The 20,345-nt window shown below is 38.4% G+C and overlaps 1 pseudogene; it reads right to left on the reverse strand.

Moving 5' to 3' along the window:
- Window positions 1-5,329: 5,329 nt before the first annotated feature.
- Window positions 5,330-6,596, reverse strand: LOC125915211 (dnaJ homolog subfamily A member 1-like; annotated as a pseudogene).
- Window positions 6,597-20,345: the final 13,749 nt, after the last annotated feature.

The raw sequence follows: 20,345 nt of genomic DNA on the forward strand, positions 1-20,345 counted from the left end.
TGAATTAAATGTCAAAGTTGTCTTTGTACCATCTGCAAGATTTCTTCTGTTTTGAATACTGTTAGTTTGCTCTCAGTTATCTGGTGAACCATTCTGTACATTTATCACTAGTATTAAATTTCTAACTTAAAGGAAGATTTTCAACATAATTTATTTTGCTGCCTCTAGTTTTAATATTGTAGTAAAATTGATTCCCAAGTGTCTAGAACTATAGAGGTAGATCAACTGGGGAGAAAGCTTGATCTTAAAAAGCATCACACACATCCCTAAGATACTGGCTAATAAAAACATCTCATAATGTTTTAAAATGCATTGATGTATATTTTTCTTAATCTCTTTCCCCAGAACATAGTTGGAAGTAGTATGACTAAACAGGTTGAGGATGAAGAGCATTACTGAAGACAGAAACTATTGGAAACAATTCAAATGTCTATCTATAGAATATTCATTAAACAAATATAGTAGGCTATGCTATGAATATATAGTCACTACAGAGAATTCAGAGGGCCAAAAGTATTAAAAGGGATAATAATTTTTGTTAATAAAAATTATATTACACAAAGAAGAAAGTAAGAGATGTGTATTTTATACAACAAACAAATGAACAGGGAAATAAGTATAATGTATATATTTAGAAATGTAACAAAGAATTTGATAAAACCATATTAGTATTGGGAGTCTTTGATCAAGATCTTTTGAAATTTGACAGATTAATTAAACAAAACACAAAAAGGGTGTAAATAATATGAAATTTATTTATGTTTTCACCTTATTCCATAAGTTTTAGTACGTTGTTTTGTTATTATTTGTCTCAAAATATTTTTTAACTTCCCTTGTTACTTTTTTTTTGACTCCTTGATTATTTAAGAATGTGTTGTATTTTCCACATATTTGTGGATTTTTTTAATTAAAAAAATTTTTTTACTGTTTATTTTTTAGAGAGAGAGAGAGAGAGTGAGTGGAGTAGGGGCAGAGAGAGAGGGAGACACAGAATCCGAAGCAGGCTCCAGGCTCTGAGCTGTCAGCACAGAGCCCTACGTGGGGCTCTAACCCATGAACCATGAGGTCATGACCTAAGCTGAAGTCAGATGCTTAACTGACTGAGCCACCTAGGTGCCCCTGCATATTTGTGGATTTTTAAGCTTTCTTTTTGCCATTGATTTCTAATCTATTCCACTGGTATCAGAAAAGATACTTTGTATAATTTTAAACTTCTTGAATGATTGTGTGTTCTAACAGGTGATCTATCTTGGAGGATATTCCATGTGCATTGGCAAGAATGTATATTCTGCTATTGTTTGGTTGAGTGTTCTGCATGTCTCTTACATCCAACTGGTCTATAGTGTTGTACACATCCTCTTTTCCTTATTGATATTTCTGTCTTTTTTTCTATCCATTATTGAAAGTGTGGTATTGAAGTCTCATACTTTTATTGTGTCACTGTCTAGTTCTCCCTTCAATTCTCTCAAAGTTTGCTTTCTATTACAAGAGCTCTGAGGTTTAGGGCATATATATTTATAATTGCTGTATCTTCTTGGTGAATTGACCACTTTATTATTATATAATATCCTTCTTTGTCTCATATAACAATTTTTTACTTAAAGTGTATTTTGTCTGTCTGCTCTCTTTTGGTTAGTATTTGCCTGAAATATCTTTTTTCATGCTTTGATTTTCAACCTATGTGTACTTAGATCTAAAATGAATCTCCTGTAGGCATCATATTGTTGGATATTGTTTTTTAATTCATTCAGCCAATCTATATCTTTTCATTGGTAAGTTTATCCATTTATATTTAAAGTACTGATAGGGAAGGACTTACTATTGCTACTTTGTTGGGTTTTTTTGTGTATCTTTTAACTTTTTTGTCCCTCCTCTCCTCTCTTATTCCCTGCCTTTGTGTTTTATTTATTTTTTGTAGTGACATGATTTGATTTCCTTCTCATTTCCTTTTGTTTATATTCTGCAGATATGTTCTGTAGCTATTTCTGTAGAAATATTCTGTAGATATTTTCATTGTGATTATTATTGCAATCAGATAAAACATCTTAAAGTTGTAACATTCTACTTTTTTTGCTTTGTAATCAGTATATTAAGGAGACATTCATACATTTTAAGAATTGCTTAATTCTGATATCCAGATTTAAGATTATGAACATGACTTTTAAACATACAATTAAAACTATTCATCATAATTTGCTATACTACCAACATTGAATTACAGTTACTTTGGAGTGTAAGTTAAATGGTTTAAAGTAAGCCTGTAACATACCTAAAAAACACCTTCCTAGCTCATACATGCAAATTCACTTTTCCGTGTAAATATCTCTTTACTCTAAGTTACCCTGCTCCTGAAGTCACTACTCTGAAGCTTATCATGGTCCAAAGAGAAGGAATAAAAGTGTAACCAGGATATATATATATATATATATATATATATATTTAAAAAAATATGGCACAGCAGAAGGGAATGCAATTCTACAAGTGCAAGCCCTCAAACAGCAGATTATGATAAACCCCTTCTTTAGAAAGGTAGCCTTTCCACCATTGATACCACAGGCCAAATTACACAGCATGCCATCTTCAAGTAACAGTTGAGGCAATAGAATAAATGCAGAAGCATCACAATGAATCTCAATAGAACTACAGACCAACACTTCTCTACAATTTCTTTTTCTGATTGCCAATTAAACACAAGTTTTAACTTCATAGCTTAACAATTAAGGATCATACACTGAAGTCAATACATATACCTAGCATTTTCAGTGTAAACTATTTCCTGTATATAGAGCTGAAATTAATTACAAGGTAGGGCCTCTAACAAATGCCAGGGGAGAGTTTTTTATTCTTATTTTTATTTTTTTAAATTTTTTTAAATATGAAATTTATTGTCAAATTGGTTTCCATACAACACCCAGTGCTCATCCCAACAGGTGCCCTCCTCAATACCTATCACCCACCCTTCTTTCCCTCCCACCCACACCCCATCAACCCTCAGTTTGTTCTCAGTTTTTAAGAGTCTCTTATGTTTTGGCTCCCTCCCTCTCTAACCTCTTTTTTTTTTCTTCCCCTCCCCAATGGTCTTCTGTTAAGTTTCTCAGGATCCACATAAGAGTGAAAACATATGGTATCTGTCTTTCTCTGTATGACTTATTTCACTTAGCATAACACTTTCCAGTTCCATCCACATTTCTACAAAAGGCCATATTTCATTCTTTCTCATTGGCATGTAGTATTCCATTGTGTATATAAACCACACTTTCTTTATCCATTCATCAGTTAATGGACATTTAGGCTCTTTCCATAGTTTGACTATTGTTGAAGTGCTACTATAAACATTGGGGTACAAGTGTCCCTGTGCATCAGCACTCCTGTACCCCTTGGGTCAATTCCTAGCAGTGCTATTGCTGGGTCATAAGGTAGATCTATTTTTGATTTTTTGAGGAACCTCCACACTATTTTCCACAGTGGCTGCACCAGTTTGCATTCCCACCAACAGTGCAAGAGGGTTCCTGTTTCTTCACATCCTCGCCAGCATCTATAGTCTCCTGATTTGTTCATTTTAGCCACTCTGACTGGCGTGAGGTGGTATCTGAGTGTGGTTTTGATTTGTATTTCCCTGATGAGGAGCGATGTTGAGCATCTTTTCATGTGCCTGTTGGCCATCCGGATGTCTTCTTTAGAGAAGTGTCTATTCATGTCTTCTGCCCATTTCTTCACTGGATTATTTGTTTTTCGGGTGTGGAGTTTGGTGAGCTCTTTATAGATTTTGGATACTAGCCCTTTGTCCGATATGTCATTTGCAAATATCTTTTCCCATTCAGTTGGATTCATTCCTGGGCTGAAGGGCTGGTTCAACATTTGCAAATCAATGTGATACATCACATTAATAAAAGAAAAGATAAGAACCATATGATCCTGTCAATCGATGCAGAAAAGGCCTTTCACAAAATTCAGCATCCTTTCTTAATAAAAACCCTTGAGAAAGTCGGGATAGAAGGAACATACTCAAACATCATCAAAGCCATTTATGAAAAGCCCACAGCTAATATCATCCTCAATGGGGAAAAACTGAGAGCTTTCCCCGAGATCAGGAACAGGACAGGGATGTCCACTCTCACCGCTGTTGTTTAACATAGTGCTGGAAGTTCTAGCATCAGCAATCAGACAACAAAAAGGAAATCAAAGGCATCAAAATTGGCAAAGATGAAGTCAAGCTTTCACTTTTTGCAGATGACATGATATTGTACATGGAAAACCCAATAGACTCCACCAAAAGTCTGCTAGAACTGATGAATTCAGCAAAGTTGCAGGATACAAAATCAATGTACAGAAATCAGTTGCATTCTTATACACCCATAATGAAGCATCAGAAAGACACATAAAGAAACTGATCCCATTCACAATTGCACCAAGAAGCATAAAATACCTAGGAATAAAGCTAACCAAAAATGTAAAACATCTGTATGCTGAGAACTATAGAAAGCTTATGAAGGAAATTGAAGAGGATATAAAGAAATGGAAAAACATTCCATGCTCATGGATTGGAAGAATAAATATTGTTAAAATGTCAATACTACCCAAAGCTATCTACACATTCAGTGCAATCCCAATCAAAATTGTACCAGTATTCTTCTTGAGGCTAGAACAAGCAATCCTAAAACTTGTATGGAACCACAAAAGATCCCGAATAGCCAAAGTAATTTTGAAGAAGAAGACCAAAGCAGGAGGCATCACAATCCCAGACTTTAGCCTCTACTACAAAGCTGTCATCATCAAGACAGCATGATATTGGCAAAAAAACAGACACATAGACCAATGAAATAGAATAGAAACCCCAGAAATAGACCACAAAAGTATGGCCAACTAATCTTTGACAAAGCAGGAAAGAACATCCAAGGGAAAAAAGATAGTCTCTTTAACAAATGGTGCTGGGAGAACTGGACAGCAACATGCAGAAGGATGAAACTAGACCACTTTCTTACACCATTCACAAAAGCAAACTCAAAATGGATAAAGGACCTGAATGGGAGACAGGAAACCATCAAAACCCTAGAGGAGAAAGCAGGAAAATACCTCTCTGACCTCAGCCGTAGCAATCTCTTACTCGACACATCCCCAAAGGCAAGGGAATTAAAAGCAAAAATGAACTATTGGGACCTCATGGGGAGATTTGTTTTGGAAGTAGTTTTTACAAGTATTAAACTTATGTTGCACACTGAAGTCATCATACATACAGGGCAAAGTCAGAACTTTTATATTTTTTACTCTTCATTTAACTTTTAAAACACTACTATAGTTGAATATTAAAACAACAACAACAACAGTAAGTAGTGAGCTATGATTATAGTCTTTCACTCATTCATCACTGCATATAAAATGCCAGCAGTGTTATTCACTGGCCCCATTAAGAGGTTTGACACTGAACACCTCCCCTAGGGTGATGTTCATCATCCTCATACACTTCTCCATTGTAATGGCGCCTTCTTTCCTGATTTGGATCAAAGTCCACCAGTTCTACCTGGTCCATTTCATCAGTCTTTTCTACTTCCTTTCTCTCAGGTAGGAGTTTTTCCAGCAAAGAGAGTTTATCAGGAGAGGGAAAGCCATTCTCAGGAAAGTTTACCTTAAATTCGATGATTAGGCAACCCTTTTCATATGGTCTACGATTAATTGGCATGCCTTCATTCAGCACACACTTGATAGCTCCATGTTTGACAATCTGACCTGGATGAGAGATAATGACAATGGTTCTGTTGTCAAGAGTAGACACTGGTTTTGAAAGCTACACAGTGCTTCAACCAGCTGTATGTCCATACACATGAACATGCCTCTCCTCGCCTAGTAACAACAGCATGGTCCTTCTAATCTAAAACAATGATAACATCTCCTGGTTCCAATCCAGGTTCTTGGTCTCCTTCACCATGGAATGTTATCTTCTGGCCATCTTTCATGCCTTTGTCAATATGAACTTCTAGAATTTTCTTTTCTCGAACTATTTTCCTTCCATTGCAGCTTTTACATCTATCTTTAGGACTTATCCGTTCCCCATGACCCTGGCACTCCATGCACACAGATTGAATTTGCTGAACCATTCCAGGTCCTATCTGATGAATTCTTATTTTCATTCCAGTACCTCAGCAATTGAGACAACATTCTACCACTCCTTTCTTACCACCCTGGCCTTCGTATTCATTGCAAATCACATTCTTTTGCAGAACTAGTTTTTTTGTTGTACCATTATACTAATCTTCTAAAGTTACAAAGAGCTGGTGCACAGCATTTTTACCTCTCCTTTCTCTCTGAATCCTTCCTCCTCCAAAAAAAAAAAACATATCAAAGATATCCATGGGGGAGCCAAAACCACCACCTTCTCCACCTTCTTTAATTGCCTGTTCTCCTCCTTTGTCATATAATTTCCTTTTCTTCATATCAGAGAGCACTTCATAAGCTTGAGAAATCTGTTTAAACTTCCCTCCTTCATTTGGATTCTTGTCAGGGTGGTACTTCAAAGACAATTTCCTGTAAGCCTTTTTCAATTCTTCCTGGGTGGCATTGGGTTTGACCCCCAAAATGTAGTAAGTATTTTCTTTCACCATTTTCTACAGCCGGTGAGGGGGCTGAGGTCGGTGTGGGGGAGCTGGAGGGAGCACATTGCTGGGTGCAGCTCGGGCAGCCGCCGCTTCTCCGTTTTGCACTGAGCATTCTAGAAAGTTCCCGTAACATTCTATTTTAAACTGATAATTTCCATCATGTACAAAAATTCTATCCTCTACAGCTCCATCCCCCCACTTCATGTCATTAATGTCAAAAATTATGTCTTTATTTGTTGTATACCTATTAACATTGATTTATATCTTTTTTTTGCTGGATTTTCACCTCTAATTTTATGCACCAAAATCACAACAGTACAGTTTACTATATTTGTCCATATATTTACCTTTATTGGAGAACCTTATATGTTCATACAGCTTCAAGCTGCTTTCTACCATCTTTTTTTTTTTCACTTGAAGGACTCCCTTTAGCATTTCTTATAGGACAGATCAAGTCTAGTGGTAAAGAACTCTCTCAGCTTTTGCTTTTCTGGGAAAATCTTAATTTCTCCATTTTGAAAGACAGTTTTGTCAGATACAGCATCCTTGATTGAGATTTTTTTTCCTTTCAGCACTCTGAATATATTATCCCTTCTTGCCTGTAAGTTGTCTGCTGATAATCTTACAGAGGCTCCCTTGTACATGACGAGTCAATTTTGTCTTGCTGCTTTCAAGATTCTCTCTTTGTTTCTTTGGGTTTATCCTATTTGGAATTTTTGAGCTTCTTGAATATGTATGAGCTCATGAATATGAATGAAAATTTCTTTCCCAACATTCGGGAGTTTTCAGCCATTATTTTTTCAAATAAACTTTCTGTCCTGTCCCTTTCTCTCTTTTGTTTTTTCTTCTTCTGAGATTCCCATCATACAGCTATTGATCTACTCTCTAGCATCCTATAAGTCCTTTAGGCTTTCTTCACTTCTCTCCATTCTTTTTTTCTTTTTGCTTCTCTAGCTGATTTCCAGTGACATATCTTCAAGTTCACTGGTTCCTTCTTCTGTATGATCAAGTTTGATATTGAGCCTCACTAGAAATTTTTTTCAGTTTAGTTATTGTAATTTTCAGCTCCATAATTTGTTTGGGTCTTCTTGATAGTTTCTCTTTGTTGATATTCTCATTTTGTTAGTGCAATGTTTTCCTAATTTCATTTAGTTTTCTATCAGTGTTCTCTTTTAGCTCAATGAGCATCTTTATGACAGTTAAGTTCTTTGTCAAGCAGCTTAGAGATCTACATTCATTTAAGGTCTGAAGTTTTATTTTGTTCCTTTGGGCCCTGTTTCCCTGTGTCTTTGTATGCCTTGTGATTTTTTTTTTTTTGAGATTTGTGCATTTGAATAAGCAGCTACCTCTCCAAATCTTTAAGTACTGGCTTTGTGCAGAGGAAGAATTTCATAATTAACCTGAGTAGAAGTTCTAAGACTGTTCAAACCTTTTCTGATGTCTTGTAACCCTTTATGTATGCATGCAGAACTGTAGCTGTAATGTCCTGAAATGCTTGCCTTTGTTTTCAGCAGCTTCCAAACTCTGGCACCAGTACCATCAATGTTGTAAGTCAGACAATACAGAAACCAATACCTCAGTCATCCTCCAGACAACCCAGAAAGTTGGATGCACAAATGGATGCACCAGTTTGTTTCAGACCCTAGGAAAGATCTCTGGTATTGGTACGGGTGAATGTTGTGACTTGCTATGCTGGGTAGAGAGAGGTTATGGTTTTGCAAAATCTCATAAATTTTTCTACCTCTTACTCTGGAATTCTTTCTTGAATTTACATTGGCTTGAGTGCCATAGCTCTTCAACTGTATCCAGAGTTTTCACAGGGGTATCATGGTCCATATATTGTTGTTAATTTATTGTTTCTGTGGAAGACAGAAGACCAGGATTTTCCTAGTCTGCCAACATGCTCTAACTAGTGTATACTTAAACAGAAGACTGGGCATCTAGGATGAGAAGCTCTTTATGGTCTATTATTTTGTACTATTTTAAATAATTCAAGCTATACTACTATTTAAAAGTTAAGTAACATTATTGAACAATTGATATGGCAGTGCTTATTATGGGTAAGCAGAGAGGAGAGAGATTATGAAGTGGTCTTCTGTTTGAAAAAAAAAATTTCTAGTGAGGAAAAATGAATCTATTCCAGGTATCCAAATAAAGAGAATTTAATATGGAGGACTCATTACCAGGATATAAAGTTGCTTGGAAGATATGAGAAGACAAACAGGGTTAGTGAGGCAGCCCAGAGATTAGCAACTGCAGAGGCTAGAGTTGACCATGGAGGAGCCGAGTCACTATCAGAGATGCCACTCCTCAAAGATGTCCTCTGGCTTCTTACCTCCTATTGGATGAATGTATCTGGAAACCAGTTAGCACAGTTAGCAAGGGAGCCTAGGAAGCAGAGTTTGCATGGATTAGTTCCCTACATACAGAGCAGAACAGGCAAAATGTGGCAATGAATTGAAGAACGAAAGGTAAGTGACACTTGGTAGTTCTCCACAAATGTGGGACTCAAACCAAGCTTTAAACAATGGATGAGATTTGGGATAAGTTGAAAGAAGAATATGGATGTCAGAGGTAAAAATAATCATGAAGCTTTGGAGGACTGAGGAAGCAACCCCAGATAGAGTACTTGGAGATGAGATTGGTTTAGGAGATTGGATCCCCACTGTATGTAGTTTTGAGCACTAGGAATTTATGGAGAATCATGACAAACTAATGTTTTTTTTTTAATTTTTTTTAACATTTATTTATTTTTGAGACAGAGAGAGACAGAGCATGAACAGGGGAGAGTCAGAGAGAGGGAGACACAGAATCTGAAACAGGCTCCAGGCTCTTTGCTGTCAGCACAGAGCCCAACGCAGGGCTCGAACTCATGGACCGCGAGATCATGACCTGAGCCGAAGTCGGCCACTCAACCAACTGAGCCACCCAGGCGCCCCGACAAACTAATGTTTTAAGACACTAAACACTAAAACATTGCCCATCTGTGCAGAGGACAGACTTAAAGGGGCTTAGACTGGAGTTTAAAAGCCTACTTGAGCGTTTCCTAAATATTCTGCACAATTAATATTGGATATAGACAGCCTGGACAAGACCAATCTGATTTAACATCTCTTATTTCTCTTTTAAAATGTGGAAACATGGGTTCCTGGGTGGCTCCATCAATTAAGCATCCGACTCCTGATTTCAACTCAGATCATGATCTCATGGTTTGTGGGAATCAGCCTCACATCAGCTCTGCACTGATGGAACTTGCTTGGGATTCTCTCTCTCCCTCTGCCCCTCCCCCAGTTTTGCATATGCTCTCTCTCTCTGTCTCAATATAAACTTAAAAAAATAAATAAAATGTGGAAACAGAAGAAACTTCATGCTAACAGAGCACTAAGAAACTATATTTTTTTTCTAAAGTAATTTTCCCTTTGATGAGGCACAGTAATATGGGTTATGCTATGAATTCTTTACCAAAAAAAGGAAATTTGGAGACCACATACTGATTAATCTTGGTCAAAACATTTCTCTTGAACCATTAAGATAACAGCTTGAGTGTTTCCCTGAATTATTCATATATATTCTCAGTTCTCCACTTTATTTTTTAGACACAGTTTTGGGCTCTAGTTTCAATGTCCCACTGGGTTCTTTCCTGAGGTCATCTTTGCTTTGTCTGCCCACATCCTCTCTTCTTCTGAAGATACTACCCTTTTTCTTTAGGTGATAACTGCTGCTGATCCCAGTTCTTTGCTTCCATAACCCGTGGCCAATTAGAATAGTTTACTATGATATTTTTGAACTAAAGCTGGGGCAAAGATGTGGCTTGTCAACGTGAAATGAGACTCAATTTCAACCGTGTTGTTTACTATGGGTCGGAGAGAATAAGACCAACACATGGAAGCAGTGGGGGGAAAAACTCACAAGCCTTTAGCCTGGTTCTAGTTGTCCCTTGTGCCTGGTTGCACCTTTGCTCTTATCACAGTCATGTGAGCCTTTTTAACCAAGTTGATTCAAACTGGGTTTCTGTCACTTGCAATAGGAAGAACCTTGTCATAATCAACCTTTCAAGTGCATGCAAGCTTTTTTTGGGAAATCAAAGTCTCAAAGAGATCAAGGACCCATAGCAGATCAAGAATCTTTATTCTAGGCTTTCTAGTGAAATATTTGTCTTCTGTATACTACATTCATAGTCCTTGATATCTTCATCCAGATATCAGCCTTACTATCCCATGGTGTGCCCCAAAGCCAGAGATCATCGCTTCTGGCAGACCTGGAAAAATTTTCCATAAAGGACATCTTCCTGGAAGAAAGAGCTATGGAGAGTATGAAGAGTTCCTTGTTGGCTGGTAATGACAGGTACGTGGATTGCATGAAAGACACTCTATCAGAGTATGGATTCTAGAACCATTCTATCTCGATTTGAATCCCAGCTTTTCCTCAAGCTGAATCTACAACCTTAGACAAATTACTTACTTTTTCTGTGTTGTAGTTATCTCATCCATAAAATGAGGAAGGATATAACCATCAGACACTCCAGACCACCATCTTATCATCCTAAGAAAAAACAGAAAGTCCAAATCTTTTTCCCAATAATTCCAGTAAAAGTCTCAAAAATGAGTCTGATGAGCCAGCCTTGGGTGATATGTCCCATTATGTACCAATCAGAGGGATGGAAAAGCCTTATGGTTAACCCTGAGTCATGTGACTATCTATGAATTTGAGAAGGAAGGTACTAAAAAGTCACACAATCTGAGAGTGGAATAAGGATGGTTCCTCAAAGAAAATCAGATTTCTTTGAGTGGCATAAAGGGAAATGGACTGCAAGCCTTCTGAGGGCAGAGATCACAACTTATGCCTTTCTGAGTACAATCTCAGGCCCTGTGAGTACATTGCATGTGATCAATAAATAATTTCCCCTTTACCCTGGCTATCATCAAGTATGATTCCTATTGAAAACTCCTGGACTCTTAATGCTATGATTCCATCTTGCTTTTTAGGCAGAAGGGCCTGGGGCAATACTTGTGGCCAGAAATATAAAATAAACACTTTTAAAACATTTCTCCGATTTTGTTCAAATTTGTGAATGGTGTTCAACAGCCTCAGACTGAGCAGCAGACCTCAAAAGTGTCTCTGAAGACTCTCAGGTGGGGCTAATGGTTTTAAAAAATTTTTTTTTACATTTATTTATTTTTTGATAGAGAGAGACAGAGCACAAGTGGGGGGAGGGGCAGAGAGAGAAGGAGACACAGAATTCTAAGCAGGCTCCAGGCTCCGAGCTGTCAGCACAAAGCCTGACATGGGGCTCGAACTCAAAAACCTGTGAGATCATGACCTGATCTGAAGTCGGATGCTTAACTGACTGAGCCACCCAGATGCCCCGCTAATGGTCTTTTAAATACACTGACCAGGCTCAGTGGTGTTACTTTAAATAGTCCTTCATGTGGACGCTGTGCAGGGTCTGTGATCTCCCTTGAGAGGACAGTGAGCAGTTTCTCTGGGGATCCCTGTGGGGGCACTGCTATGTCAGATTTATGGCCCTGCTCAGCTGGGAAGAAGGTTTCCCAGGACACAGTAGGTTTTGCTTTTCAGCTAATATGCTATGAAGAGGAAGTGTTTGCCCACCTGTAAATCTGCTCAAAACAAATGCAGAGACAATTCTTTACAGGCAAGGATATTCTGACCAACATAAAACACAGATGGAGACTGCTTGGTTAAATGTCACAAAACAAAGGAATTAGAATAATAACAAGAATGAGGAGAGAGACTCTCTGTCTTCTTGCCAACAGCTTTGAGGCTGTTCCAACTAGGGAGTAATACTGGGTGGGCTTAGGGAAGGGAGATTAGGTGACCAGATACCTTGATTCCACCATGAGGTGTGAATTTTGAGCAATGGGTCTTTAGAAGATTTTGATCTTTAGATTCTTTTTAAAGTACAAGAATACATTGGGAAGGATCACATTTTAAGACCCTAACATGTAATCTTTTGTTGGAAAGAGAGACAGAATATTTCTGCATATGTGCCAGGGATGCAGATGATAACCTCATTATCTCATTGCTAGTAAGAAGTAAGGTGTAGAGAAGGGGGTACATCCTAGGAAAGGCTTGTCATAGTGGGACAGAGAAAACATTGCATAAATGGCTTTGAAATACATGGACATTTGGTGGAGAAAGAAGTGAAGGGCATGCTAGTGAATACTTTCTGCTTTATCTGCCCAGCACCACTGGCACTTTCTGCTGGGAACTCCTTCAATGCCTCCTTTTACCCATGGGTTCTGTCATGATCTTATGTGCTCCTCCCTTAGTGATAGTTGATTGGTAAAAGGTGGGCACCTGACTTAATCTGGACCAATCATCCTGGCCATGGCTGATTAGTCCAAGATTGGGCCTCTGATTCACTTGATTCAATAATCCTCTTTCCTGGGAATTTATATTGGAAACACAGAGGTTGTCAATCCAATGCATCTCTAGTAGTTGTAGTTAACATGGAACCATGTTCTCTGACATGTATAGAAAGCCCTTCTGCAGAGAGGGGGTGATGGAGCTGATGTGTAGAAGGAAGCAGGGATGCAGAAGTTTGGTGGCATTTGAGGGCTGCACTCCATCTGCTCCTGAGGGCTATGCCTACCTTTCTGTGACCAACTGCCCAACAGTTTCTTGGACTCTCTTGAGCTTATAAATTTCTTTTATTGCTTTATCAGTTTCCAGTGGCTTCTGTTACTTATGGCTAAAAGAGCTCTAACAGCGTAGGCACTTAAAATGGTCCCAAGAAGACAGAAGGTAGAAGTGTGGTTGCCAGGGTTTGGGGAAGGCAGAATGGGTAGTAGTTCAATGTGCACAGTTTCAATTTTGCAAGATTAAAAGAATTCTGGAGATTGGTTGCACAACATTATGAATGTACCTAACACGACTGAACTCTACACTTAAAAAACTTTAGAAAGGCAAATTTTGTTATGTATATCTTACCACAATTTTAAAAATGGTCTTGAGAAGTACAAAACAAAAACAACTCCGCAAAATCTCAGAGTAAAAGGTCAACCCTGCTGTGGATTCAGACTGCCAATTATTTTCTGGATATCAGCTTTGCAACTGAGCTTGAAACTCTTTTAACCCCAGGCTGACTCTTCCCTGCCCCTTCCAGATCCCATCACTGACCATTCCTGCTTTGTGTGCCCTTAATTTAATAACATGGAGTCTATTAGGCCAAGTAATCCAGAAAATACATTGGCATCCTCTGAACCAAGTTCCTTCAATTTCTTCCAAAGCCTTGTAGAAATGATGTGGGACCCTCAGCCTTGCTGCCACCCTCCATCGGCACAGATAACTCAGAGCAGCCTGAGCAGATGCACAAGTGTGAGAGGGAGGTCTTTTGTCTAGATGTAGGTCTCATGAAGAACAAGAGAAAAAGGCTTTGATCACAGGTGTATCTTAAAATCCCTTTGTGTGGCTGAAATTGGGGTAAGTGGCTTCTAACAGACAGTGTGGTCCCCCATCCATGCAACACACTCTCTCCTAGCCGCAGGCTCCTGAGCAAGTCAGCTGAAGGAGGATGATAATGGAGATAGGGCTGCACATTTTCCCACTTTGGGGAGCTTTTCATCAAGGGCTCAGGCAGAGGCAAAGTAATCAACAAAGACAGGATTTCAATAACGAAAACTCAAGAGCCTATTTCTCTTTGCCATGTAGAAAAAACCTATCAAGCACAAATGATAGCTTTGTCCTTCAGATCCCCAAATATTTTGTATTTGTGTGTCTAATATTCTTATCCACAAGCTGAGCAATCCCTTTCTTTTCAAAATATGCTATTAAAATATAAAAATCATCAAAACCCATTTAAAGGGAATTGACTTGCTGAGATGAAAATCCCCCCAAAGAGGTGAAAATAGAAAAAAAGAATATGTAAAATACTGTGGAGAAGGTGATTTGAGCTTTGAAAGATGCAAAAGAAACAAAGGCAGGGGAGTAATAGACCTGCATATGGAAACACATTTATTTTTCAGAGCTAAATGTTGAAGGTGTTTTAAGAGTGCAAAGTGAAATTTTATAAAATCCTTTGGCTTTAAATAAGTGCGTGTGTGTATCCATGAGAACGTCCTGACAAGCTAGCTGTGCTGCCCATGCAGTGCATTAACATTCTGGATGGCAGCAAAATTACTTGATTTTACCAAATATGAGAAGCTATTAATAAAAGCAGAATTGAAATAAATCACCATCGTGTGGATGCTGGATGCTGGACTTTGAGGGAAGGCAAGATTTGTGAGACTGTACAGCATGAAAAACAATTAAAGTGTTCTGACTGGGTGCTATAGTAAAACCGCCAGCTCTCTCTGCTGGAAGGAACTGCCCCGCTAACGTCAACTTGCTGAGCATTCCTCTCAGGGCTGTACAGGTCTGGACAAACTCTTATTCTGGCCTTGCGTTCCTTTCTTTTTCTTTTTTCTTTTTTTTCTATTTCAAAGGACATGTATGTACACTGGATTTCATCTGTAAGCACTTCTATAAAAATGTGATTCACCTTTTCAAGAAGGCCAATTGCTCTGGAAGAAGTTTTTTAAGGCTTGGGAAAAAATGATAGAAATACATATTCTGCTTTTTACAAAATTCTTAGAAATGGACTTGGACAGTTATAAAATAGATGAGGTATGTCTCATTCATGAGCCCATAACTTCCTTTGGCATTACCCTCCTATAACCACCTTGGTGTGTTTTCCTAAAGCCCATTCTGGCACCCTTTGACTTTTAGATGTTCCCCCAAACATGCATTCCATTCCTCAGATCCTTGTCTTTTCTAGGGAATGACTGATGCCATGGTTTAGTCACCAGACTATGAACCCTACTCAGTTAACTTTCAAGGGAATAAATCTGTAATTTAATGACAGTATACATTTTTTAATATTTATTTACTTTTGAGAGAGAGAGAGGGAGGGACAGAGTGTGAGTGGGGTAGGGGCAGAGAGAGAGGGAGACAGAGAACCCTAAGCAGGCTCCAGGCTCTGAGCTGTCAGCACAGAGCCCGATGCTGGGCTTGAACCCACAAACAGCAAGATAATGACCTGAGCTGAAGTAGGATGCTCAAACGACTGAGCCACCCAGGCGCCTGTAGTTAGAATATATATTTTTAAGAAGTCCTTGTAGTTCAGTTGGTCATATTGGAGGGTCTTTAAAACACAACAGGCATCCAGTGAGATGGAGATATTGGGAGGTTGTTTGTGTCAAGGTATTCTTTTTGACCTTTGCCTGCAACAAGCTTTAAATCTTGGTATTTGACAAATTTCCTTCTTTCCCGACCATGCCAGTTCACTTTCTGCTCATGAGTTTGCTGAAAACAAAATTAAGTGCCTGGTATTTAAACAAGGCAAGAAGGGGCGCCTGGGTGGCTCAGTCGGTTAAGCGTCCGACTTCAGCTCAGGTCACGATCTCGCGGTCCATGAGTTCGAGCCCCCCATCGGGCTCTGGGCTGACAGCTCAGAGCCTGAAGCCTGCTTCGGATTCTGTGTCTCCCTCTCTCTCTGCCCCTCCCCCGCTCATGCTCTGTCTCTCTCTGTCTCAAAAATAAATAAACGTTAAAATAATTAAAAAAAAATAAACAAGGCAAGAATTATTACCTATAACCAAAATGATAGTACTGTAGCAGGGACATTATGCCCATCAAGAGATGGCTTTCAACATGTGGGGTTTCACTGCCATATTCCCATTTTACATCTCTAGACTTCCGTGGCACTAGCCTACCAGTACAAAGCTGAGAAAAAGGAGTTAAGAACTTGTTGTTTGGATGCTGAGATGACATACAGATCTGTATCACTGGTCCTGACAGTTGTTATCTTTTTAAAGCGTATGAGTTTATATGAAGAAATATAAAACTGTCATTCAAAATGACCCCGGATCATTGGTCAGGTGAAGTGTGTGCTACGATGGCTCTTGCAATCATTATTTCCAACAAGAGGGTGATGGAGTTAGCTCTTGTCTGGACTTCAGGCAGCTGGGAAGTTCTGATACTAGCAACTGACATTGCTACATTACTTGATTGAACAAAAAGATGTGGAGGAGGGCAGAGTATTAATTTAACAACAACAACAACAACAACAACAAAACCAAAAAGATTATTCAAGGAATTCTATGACTGCTATATTTATCTTAAGCCTTTGAAACAGACTTCATGACCACAAGAAGCACACAATGTATATTTTAGGTCAATGTCATCAAGCGTGTTTGTATGTGCATGATGGTGTGTGTGTGTGCACATATGTGAGTGTGTGTTCTTGATGCTATATGCTGGCAAGACTATAAAAACTTGAAGAAAGCAGATTGAAGGCAGCATGGAAATGCTCTGTTCCCCAGGAATGCTGAACATTCTGCTGTTCCCAGAAAGGCTCCAAGGCATCATGCTGTTCCATACACTTCGGTTTTTGCAATCATCTTCATGAGCTAGAATGTCCTCTCCTATTGGTCTTTCAAGGTTCAGCTTAATCATCTCTCAAAACCTTCCTGGACTGTAAGAAGGCAATTAACCATTTTTTCATTAGTGCCCACTGAACCTTGTAGCCTCCTCTGATTGGAGGAGAACATAAAGCTTGATGTTATTGGTTTTTTTTTAAATATAATTTATTGTCAAGTTAGCTAACATACAGTGTGTACAGTGTGTTCTTGGCTTCTGGAGTAGATTACTGTGATTCATCACTTACATACGACACCAAGAGCTCATCTCAACAAGTGCCCTCCTCAATGCCCATCACCCATTTTCCCCTCTCCCCTGCCCCCCCCATCAATCCTCAGTTTGTTCTCTGTATTTAAGAGTCTCTTATGGTTTGCATCCCTCTCTGTTTGAAATTATTTTTTCCCCTTCCCTTCCCCCATGGTCTTCTGTTAAGTTTCTCAAGTTCCACATATAAGTGAAAACATTGGGGTACATGTGCCCCTACGAATCAGCACTCCTGTATCCTTTGGATAAATTCCTAGTAGTGCTATTGCTGGGTTGTAGGGTAGTTCTATTTTTAACTTTTTGAGGAACCTCCACACTGTTTTCCAGAGTGGCTGCACAAGTTTGTATTCCCACCAATAGTGCAAGAGGATTCCTATTTCTCCACATCCTTGCCAACATCTGTTGTTTCCTGAGTTGTTAATTTTAGCCACTCTGACCACTGTGAGGTGGTATCTCAGTCTGGTTTTGATTTGTATTCACCTGATGATGAGTGATGTTGAGCATCTTTTCATGTGTCTGTTAGACGTCTGGATGCCTTCTTTGGAAAAGTGTCTATTCATGTCTTCTGCTGAAAAAACTATACCAAAAAGCTGCTAGAACTGACACATGAATTCAGCAAAGTCACAGGATATAAAATCAATGTACAGAAATCGGTTGCATTTCTATAAGCCAATAATGAAGCAACAGAAAGAAAAATCAAGAAATCGATCTCATTTACAATTGAACCAAGAACCGTAAAATACCTAGGGATAAACCTAACCAAAGATGTAAAAGATCTGTATGCTGAAAACTATAGAAAACTGATGAAGGAAATTGAAGAAGGCACAAAGAAATGGAAAAACATTCCAAGCTCATGGATTGGAAGAATAAATATTGTTAAAATGTCAATACTACCAAAGCAGTCTACACATTCAATGCAATCCCAATCAAAATTGCACTGACCTTCTTCTCAAAGCTAGAACAAATAATCCTAAAATTTGTGTGGAACCACAAAAGACCCCAAATAGCCAAATTAATGTTGAAAAAAAAAAAGTGGGAGGTGTCACAATCCCAGACTTTAGCCTCTACTACAAAGCTGTAATCATCAAAATAGTACTGGCACAAAACAGACACATAGGCCAATGGAATAGAATAGAGAACCCAAAATTGTATCCACAAATGTACGGCCAACTAATTTTTGACAAAGCAGGAAAAAGTATCCAGTGGAAAAAAAGACAGTCTATTTAGCAAATGTGCTGGGAGAACTGGATAGCAACATGTGGAAGAATGAAACTGGACCACTCTTCTACACCATACACAATAATAAACTCAAAATGGATGAAAGACCTAAATGTGAGACAGAAAACCATCAAAACCCTAGAGGAGAAAACAGGCAATGACCTCTTTGACCTCAGCCGCAGCAACTTCTTACTTAACACATCTCCAAAGGCAAGGGAAATAAAAGCAAAAATGAACTATTGGGACCTCATCTAGATAAAAAACAAAAAAAAAAACACAAAAAACAAAAAACAAAAAACAAAACAAAACAAAAAAAACAACAAAAAACCTTCTGCACTGCAAAGGAAACCATCAACAAAACTAAAAGGTGACTGACAGAATAGAAGATATTTGCAAATGACATATCAGATAAATGGTTAGTATCCAAAATCTATGAAGAACTTACCAAACTCAACACCTGAAAAACAAATAATCCAGTGAAGAAATGGGCAGAAGCTTGATGTTTTGGTTATCAGTATTCATTTACATGTTTTTCTTTCCCACTGGTTCAGTTAGAGCAGGGATTATATCAGACAAGTGATGCAATGTGAAGAGCATGGAGGTATTCATCTGTGAGGAAAACACTAACACTGGATGGTTACTGACTGAGGCACCATCTGTGGGGCACCATTTGTGTGCACTGAGTGATTGACTATAATATCATGACAGAAGTGACCAGGATCATTCTAGCATCTTATAAGAACTTCTAAGGACTTCAAACAAAATCTCAAACCAAAGGATATAATCAATTTGTTTCAGATTTTGTTTGAAGAATATTTTGATGTTACAGAAGAGTTTTAGAAAATTAAGAAATTCCTTTCTAGGTATAATTGATTTTCTTGATGTCATTTGTATATGAGACAGAAGGTTTTAATTTTGCATGCCGTCTTAGGATTTGCCATTTGTTCATTTACTCATTTGGATAATGTTTATCTGGCATCTGAACTTTAACTCTAAAATTATCTCATGCACCTAAACACGACACAAAATTTTTTATTCAGTGTTGTATTGTGGGATTTAGAAATTTTGTAAATAAAGTCACTGTATTATACATCTGTGGTAGCTATCTCCCTTCCCCAATCTTAATCTTTCCTCTAAGAAGCCCAGAAACCCTGCTCATGGGGTTTACAGGAAGCTTACCAGTCCCTTCTGTGAACACCTGTTACTGCATGCAATGGGAAAAGCAAAAAAAAAAAAAAAAAAAAAAAATCATGAGATATTCCAATTCTGTTGAGGTCTGATATAAAAATACTACTAACAGTGAGGTTGAAGGAAAGAGAAGAGTTTCAAACTTTGTCAAGCCCCCATTTGTTAAGATGCATCTTAAGCCAACATAACTTTTTTAAAAAGTTTTTTAATGTTTATTTATTTTTGAGAGAGAGAGAGACATGGAGACAGAGCATGAGTGGGGGAGGGGCAGAGAGAGAGAGGGAGACACAGAATCTGAAGCAGCCTCCAGGCTCTGAGCTTTCAGCAAGAGCCCAACGCAGGGCTCAAACTCATGAACCATAAGATCATGACCTGAGCTGAAGTCAGATGCTTAACCAACTGAACCACCCAGGCTCCCCAAACCAAAATGACTCTTAAGGACATATACATACATACATACATACATACATACATACAGATTTTTCTTGGTCACTTTCTTTCCCATTTATTCATTCATTTAACAAACTTTATGGAATTCCCAGGTGCCTGACATGATTCTAAGGACTGAGGATGCAGTGGTGCACAAGATAAAGTTCTTGACTTTAAGGATCTTTTATTCTGGTGAGGAGGCAAATAAGCAAGATTATATCAGTTTTTGACAAGTCC

Source organism: Panthera uncia, assembly GCF_023721935.1.
Source record: "Panthera uncia isolate 11264 chromosome E2 unlocalized genomic scaffold, Puncia_PCG_1.0 HiC_scaffold_19, whole genome shotgun sequence".
NCBI lineage: Eukaryota > Metazoa > Chordata > Mammalia > Carnivora > Felidae > Panthera > Panthera uncia.